This window comes from Mastomys coucha, unplaced genomic scaffold, assembly GCF_008632895.1.
Source record: "Mastomys coucha isolate ucsf_1 unplaced genomic scaffold, UCSF_Mcou_1 pScaffold12, whole genome shotgun sequence".
NCBI lineage: Eukaryota > Metazoa > Chordata > Mammalia > Rodentia > Muridae > Mastomys > Mastomys coucha.
The window spans coordinates 28,832,501-28,839,929 of record NW_022196894.1 but is presented as its reverse complement, the minus strand read 5'-3'; positions in this window follow the sequence as shown (position 1 = coordinate 28,839,929).

Below are 7,429 nucleotides of genomic sequence, written 5' to 3'. Positions count from 1 at the left end.
GAAGCAAGCATCGACATGGGAAAGGCAGACAGGTGGGAGCACCCAGGCTGGCTTTACAAGCCTTGTTTCCCAATCCTGCTCAGGGTCCACCAAAAGCCTGGCCTCCCCACCTACCATAGACCCTTTGTTTTGGGGTAACCCAGAATGAAACAAAACCCTTCTGATATAGATGTATGATTTAGTTCCTCCTGTCTTCACATGAAAATGGCCAGTTGAAGTGCAGATTGGGAGATGAAGGACAGCTGTTCTCAGAGGAGAATGGGAGGTGTGGTGTTCTGAGTTGGGAGTGGCAGGAAGAAGTGCGCTTTCCTCCTAGACAGCCGGGCTACCAGAACGGAAGGCGAAGCCAGGAATGTAAATAGTCACATGAGCTGGGGGACCACAGAATGCTCCCAATGACAAGTCACACATCTCTACAGACCACAAGAGGAGTGAGCCATAGTTCACAGGAGGTTTGAGGGGAATGACAAGTTTTGAGAACAGTCACTTCCCCAGCATACCCCCAATCTAGCCACAGATCAGAGATAGCCAGAGCACCCAGCATCCTGTTCCTAATGGTGAAAGCAGCAGGAGCTGCACCTCCCACAATCTAGCTGTCCTGCCTATCCACTCTTAAAATACAGTCAAAGCAACTGTATAAATGGATGAGATGTATAGTTCAGTGGTAGAGAGCTGCCTGGTGTGTGTGCATGCATACACACACACACACACACACACAGCTTCCAGTTTTGTTTTCTCTGACTAGAAATGAGGAAAGCTGAAGGAAAATGAATTGATTCTGCACTGGGTGTGGGAACTAACCCAGGAAAATGAGGCAGAGTGTAGGCGAACAAATCTAGAGGGGACACCAGGCGCCTGGGGGGATGGAAAAGGGCGCTGTGGAGTAGGGATGGGGGGGGAGTGGGAGAGGCACAGACTGGAATAAAGAACTTGAGCCACAGAAGGTTGAGTCTCTGCGTGGAACATTTTAGTAAGGCTTGAGGTGGGAACATTTAAGGCTTGCCTGAAGTATATATACGGGGACGGAGAGAACTTCTCTTCCTATAAACCATCTCCCACCTACTCAATCAAACCGGAAACCCAGAACTCCCTTCTCTCCTGACCTCCTCTCTTGAACTCAGCTGTCCATTAGACCTCTTTGATTGTCTCTACCAAAAGGCTCCCGATTGTAACTGCTATTGGCTGAAAAAAAACTCAAAATTGCTTACAACATTTTCATCTCTGTCCCTTCAGCCCACTCCCCTACAAGCTGGGGATCAGACTATGTCACTCTTTGTCTCCTCGAGGCCTTCCACCTCAGGCACCCTTACGCAGAAGACAGGGCCTTTCCTAACTCTGCTCCTGTCTCAGGCACCCTTACGCAGAAGACAGCCTTTCCTAACTCTGCTCCTGTTTCCCTCTCCAGCTGCCTTTCTTCTTTCCCAAAGGCGAGCGCTCTATTTATAGTTCCTGAAGACCTCGAGCATCTCCTGCTCCTGTGCTTTAGTCGCAGAGTTCTGGTGGCTGGAAGTCCTTGAAGGACCTTCCTCGTCCTTTTCCTGTTCTTACTTTTGCAGGATTCCTTATCTCTGCAGAGACTCGAGAACTCTCGTTCCCTTCCAAAGGAGATTTCGGTGTCAGCGCCTAAGCAGCCTCGTGTATGCTCCTGGCGTAGAATTCACCAAGGCCTGAAAACTCTTGAGGAAGAAACTGCTCCTTTCATTCAGAAAACCCAGAACTTGGGGCTGGAGAGACAGCTCAACCGATGAAGCATTCGCTGCTCTTCCAGAGGATCAGTGTTCAGTTACCAGTCCCCACATCAGATGGCTCACAGCCTTTCGTCACTCCAGCTCCAGTTGATCCTGACTCCCGAAGGCATCTGGACTCATGAGCACATACCCATGTGCAGGCACACATACCTACATATAATTTAAAATAGTAAAATAATTCTTTAAAAAAAAAATCCCCAGAGCTTAAGATAAAGTCAAACCAGAGAACACGCCCGAGGATATTATAGAATGAAATAAAGCAGGGGTATGTGCTGACGGAAGGAGCTGAGGTGGAGCACCGTGAGTCAGGGGCCCAAGTCCTGAATAGGAGTGTTTACTAGCTGTTTTATAAGACACAGCTGTCAACAGAGAAATTGCCCTGTTAACTACTCAGCTGTCCTACAGCCCTAAGCCCCACCCCTGTACAAAGGATTAATTACATTTAAGTGATCCCACCCACTTTGCTTGTTAGGGACCCGGGACCTGGCAGCAGAATGAAGCGCTGAACAGCTCCGGGAGCAAGGGCTGAGAGGCCCTGTCAGGAACCCAAACCCATAGAAGTTGCTAAGTGCTTCTGAGACTTTTTCTTTAAAGACTTATTTTATTTATGTTTATATGTATGAGTACACTGTAGCTGTACAGATGACCGAGAGCTATCATGTGTGTGGCTGCTCGAAATTGAACTTAGGACCTCTGCTGGCCCCACTCTGTCCGGCATAATTCACTGTAGCTGTCTTCAGACGCACCAGAAGAGGGCGTCAGATCTCATTACAGGTGGTTGTGAGCCACCATGTGGTTGCTGGGACTTGAACTCAGGACCTTCAGAAGAGCAATCAGTGCTCTTACCTGCTGAGCCATGTCGCCAGCTCTCTGAGACTTCTTTTATGGCCAGTGCAATGCAATGGTTTTAAGGTGCTGCCAACATTTGAAAATGGGAGTTTTTACATTGAAGTCTAGCTATTTTGAAGAGTCAGATTAGAAATCTGATCTGGTGTATTAAACACTGACCAGAGGTGACCTTACACAGGGAACGTGCTTTTTGCAAACTTGAGCTTCCTTCCACTCTGAACTGCTTATGTGAAGCGAACTTCATTTCTTCACATTTACCTGCTGGCTGCCTGGCTGATACCGGTCGGCAGAGGCTCCAGTATAGATAGATGACGGAGAAGTTCAAAGCAGGTACTAGGCTGACAAAGAACAGAAAAGAAGGTCCTAGAGACATGGCTCAGTAGTTATGAACACTGTCTGCTCTTGTAGAGGACCAGGATTCTGTTCCGAGCACCCATGTGGGAGCCCAACCATCTGCTACTCCAGTTCCAGAAGATCTGATGCCTCCAATGGCACCAGGTACACATGCATGCATGCATGCATGCATGCAGGAACACACATACACACACACACACACACACACACACACACACACAGGAGAGACTGGAGAGAGAGAGAGAGAGAGAGAGAGAGAGATCCAAGGAGAGGAAGAACAGTTCCCAGAGGTTCTGGAGTCTTGGTGTTTCCCAGTGCCAGTATCTGACCACAAAACCCCTCCACCATAACCCATTTTCTTTAGATAAATTACAATGCAATCAGCTAAGCAAAGGCAATGAGTTCCATGGGAATGGGAGGGTGACAGCAATGAGAAAAGCAAGATGGTGACATGTTTAAACGGCACAGCCTCAGATGAGTGATTCTTGCATGAAAATGGGATGTAAACCGTAAGTTATGAAGTGTCAGATTCTTGCTGACCACACATCCTGAACCAGGAACACACCAGGGAAGGGGTACTAAGCTACCTCTGCTCAAGCAGGTGCAGAGCCAAAAGAACCCTCAGAGGAAACCCAGGGCATTCTGGGAAAGAAAGGCTACAAGTGCCCAGGGTTCTAGAGGGTTGGGAGGGAGAAAGACTGAGAACTCTAGAAGAATAAGCTTGGGAAAGGTTTAATCTTTGACCATTTACATAATTTTATTGTTGCTATTATTATTATTATTGTTATTATTATTATATTGATTTTTTTGAGACAGAATCCCATAATGTAACCCAGACTATCCAGGAACTCTCTATGTAGCCAGGCTGTCCTGGAACTGTCTCTGCAGCCCAGGTTGGCCTCAAACTCACGATCTTCCTGCCTCAGGCTCCCATGTACTTGGGTTACAATCATGCACCACCATAACAACCAATTTATATTTTGGTATAGTATGGACTGGGCCTGTTGACTAACTTTAACAGTGTCAGAAAGAGAAGAAAACAGACTCCCAAGGAGGTGAGCCGTGTGATTTATTGTTAGTGGTAGCAATGAACATCTTACCTGGGGCCTGGTCCATACTAGGCCAGTGTAGTACTGCTAACTATACACTCTCCTTTGATACTGCACAAGCAAATTCTCAAGGTAGGGGTAGGCAGTGTGCAATTTAAGGGCCCAGCATCGTGGAGCTTGTGCTTGGCCTGAGTCACCTGGAATGTTATTTTCACATATAGGGGCCCTCACTTTCCATTATTATGAGATGAAAACCATCGAGTTTCTTCTATTCTTAGATCTACTGTGGGTATCTCAGAGGAGGAGAGGTCAAGTCAGCACCACACAGAAGACTATTACATATTACCAAGTTTGGCTGTGGGTTTGAGATGTGGCTGCCGGTTTGAGATAGTGCCTTACCTCCACCTGGCCTCTTCTGTACAGCTTCTGGATGCTGACCCCGAGGAAATACCTTCCAGAAGATTTTGCCTCAGGTTGCTGATTCCTTATTGGCCGCAGCTGATTTTTCAGCCCAATCTAACCACCGTCCGTTATCCCAATAAAGCACTAGTTCCCAATCTTCCTAAAGCTTTGCCCCTTTAAGGTAGTTTCTCGTGTTGTGGTGATCCCCAACCGTAAAATTATTTTTGTTGCTACTGTAATTTTGCTACTGTTATGAATCATTATGCAAATGTTGTGGTGGTTTTAGGTAAATACCTATAAAGGCTTGTTTGATCACCAGCGGGGTCATGACCCACAGGTTGAGAACCACTGCAATAAAGAGAAGTTTAGCTATGGTGGTACTGGTCGCTTGTTAACCACAGCTGATTCTTCAGCCTCAGCTGACCAGAAACCACAGTTTCTTAAGATATGTCACATAAACAGTCCTAACTAGAGACTTTGTTTCCCTCTGAAGCTTCACAAGCCCAGCCCCCAGGAGTGGCCCATTAAGTTCTGAGCACTAATGACGTTTGCAGCCCAAAGCTCCATACACTCCCACAGTCCTCAGCAAAACAACATGGCAGTGGCTGCCCCAGGAAGAGCTCATTCTTTGGAACCAATTTCTGTGTCGTTTGCTTTTCGCTGTGAGAAAACACCACAGCTTAGGGAGGAACAGGTTTATACGGCTTACAGGTTACAAGCTATTAGTAAGGGAAACCAAGGCAGGAACTGGAGAAGAGAGAATAGAGAACCTTGGCTTACCAGCTTGCATTCTACGGCTTGTCCGGCTTGCTTTCTAATACAGCCCAGGATCACTTGCCTATGGTTTGCACAACCACAGCGGGCTGGGCACTCCCGCATCCATCAATTATTAGTCAAGAAAATGCCCCACAGACTAATCCATAGACCAGTCTAAAAGAGGCAACTCCTCGATTGACCATCCTTTCCATGATGTCATCTTATGTTGAGTTCACAAAAAAACAAAAACAAAACCAAAAATCAACCAGTATGCTTATATTCCATTACCTTCCCTTGTTCTTCCCTCCCCCTCTCTTTAGACCTCTTCCTCCCGCTCTCTACTTTCAGGTTTTCCATACATCTGTTAGGTTTCAAGAGTGCTTATGTTCAGAAATGACAGTCTTGACTCAGCCCCTGAGGGATTATAGAAGGATCTCAGGTGGTTAGATAACATTCCCTAGGGACTTGTGAAATGGACTCCCATCTGCCCACCAAAAGGAGTCATTTCCCTCCTCACCTCTGGCAGGAAGGGACACATTGACTTACCCAGGATGGCTATCAGCATATCAAAGTCTACACTAACCTCCAGGCTCCTATGGTTTCTAGTCACAAATATCGGTTATGCATTTAACAATTCACATTAGCATCCGGGTTCCCTCTTGACCTTAAACAACCCAGGCCTGCTTCACAGGCTCCCCTCCTTCCAGAAACCCTGAACTTTCCCCCTCCTGCCTTCCCCGCCCCTCTCTCCATTCTACTTTCCCTCACAGATAGCCCTGTCCAGTCTGGTTCTTTTCCTCTCTGCTCTGGACTCTTCCAGATCCCTCTGGATATTCTTTTCCTCGCCAATAAAAACCTTTTCCCCTAACTATGGAGAAGCCATTCCTGCGATATCTTTGGAGTGCTCCTCATATACAATATCCAGGGACAGCTACATGAACATAGAAATCTGAATGTAGATTCTGCCTGTGCGAGAAAATATTATATTTGTCTTTATGAGCCTAGAGTATTTCATTTCTATATCCCTGAGCAAGGATCTGTGGAGTAGGATGTCTAGTCCTTTGGGTATAAGCCAAGGATGTTATAGTTGGGCATATGGTAGATTTATTTTTAGCTTTTTGAGAATTCTCCTCACTGATTTCCAGAGTGGCTTGCATAGGTTTGCAACCTCCCCAACAGGGAACCAGGGTTCTCCTTTCTCTACATCCTTCCCTACATTTGCTGCTTTGTTGACCTTAGCCACTCTAAGATCTCAGATTTGTTCTTATTTGCATTTTCCTAATTGCCAAGGATGATGAGCACTTTTTTTTTTTTTGAGATATTTCTTAGCTATTTTTATTTCTTCCTTTGAGAACTCTCTGTTCAGATCCACGGTTTACTTTTTTAATTGGGTTGTTTGTTTTCTTAACTCTTTGTTTTCTGAGTTCTTTATATATTAAAGATATTAAGCCTCTGCCGGACATTTAGCTGACAGATGGCAAAGATTCACTCCTATTCTGTGGGTTTTCTCTTTACTTGGTTGTTTCTTAAGCTGTGTAGGAGCCTTTCGGGTTTTTTGAAGCTCTACTTGTTAATTGTTGGCACCAATTCCTGGGGATCCTTGCCTTCACCCACATCATGAAGGACACTGGTAACAGTTTCAGGTCTCCCATTGAGGTCTTTGGTCCATTTGGAAGTAGTTATTGTGTAAGGTGATGGATACAGGTCTAACTTCATTTTTAATCTGATGACCTTAAGTTCAATCCATTTCCCTGCAAATATCATGGTATCTATTCATCTGTGGCTAGACCTCAAGGGTAGCACAATCTTCTTGGCTATGCTAAACAGTGCCTCAGTAAAGCTGGGTGTGCAAGTGCCTCTGTGGTACGCGGACTGAGAATGTTCATATCATAGACAACCTATGATAGTTCTAATTTAGGATGTGAGGTACCTCCTTAGTAGCTGATTTCAAGTCTCTATTCTTCCCAGTGCTGTATGAGGCTTCCTCTCCATATCCTCGGTAGCATTTCTTGTGGTTTGTTTTCCTGATAGTTATTCTGACTCTGGTGAAATATAATTGCATTTTTTTGATGACTAAGGGTACTGAGCACTTTATTTTATTTCTTCTTCTCCTTTTTATGAACTGCCTATTCAATCCATTATCCCATTTATTACTAGATTTTTTTTCTTTTTAGTGTTTAACTTTTGAAGTTTTTTTCCACTAGTTAAAATTTGCATTTCTTTTTTTTTATAGTGTGTGTGTGTGTGTGTGTGTGTGATTTCTTTTTTTTT